The sequence below is a fragment of the Taudactylus pleione genome, unplaced genomic scaffold, assembly GCF_031769625.1.
Source record: "Taudactylus pleione unplaced genomic scaffold, aTauple2 ptg000201l, whole genome shotgun sequence".
Classification (NCBI taxonomy): domain Eukaryota; kingdom Metazoa; phylum Chordata; class Amphibia; order Anura; family Myobatrachidae; genus Taudactylus; species Taudactylus pleione.
This window is the reverse complement of record NW_028284603.1, coordinates 57,184,527-57,185,036: the sequence shown is the minus strand read 5'-3', so window position 1 is coordinate 57,185,036 and position 510 is coordinate 57,184,527.

The following is a 510-nucleotide window of genomic DNA, read 5'->3' as shown; positions in this document are numbered from 1 at the left end:
ACTGGCCTGTTACAGCCTGGTAGCAATAGTCTGTATGACAGGGCATGACATCACAATGCACTAATTACAGTGGCATTCCATGACATCACTCTCTAATACATTTCTCCATGATTTGTACATTACATGATATTGCTTCAATAAATAAACTACAATACTAGGGTAAACCAGTCCTAGTAGAGACCAAGAAAACGTTGACGAGCCACCATTAGAATTGCGTTACTGTAGTATGTAGTCCATTTTTTTAACCAATATCAACAAGCAGCTTCTTTGTCAAACTCTACGTTTTATCATTTGTGACAGCTTTTATTTTAATTCCGCCTATAAACCGAACCTCCTGACATTTCCATACAACGGGAGACACTTAAGACTTAATAAATTGTATTTATCAGAAATAACGTCTATGCTTGTCTGCACGCTTTTGGATACAGATGACATTAAAAGGGATGTAGTTCTTTTTTTTCTTTACTTTAATTTGTTTTATTATTTTTGAATTTTCATGTACAGTACATA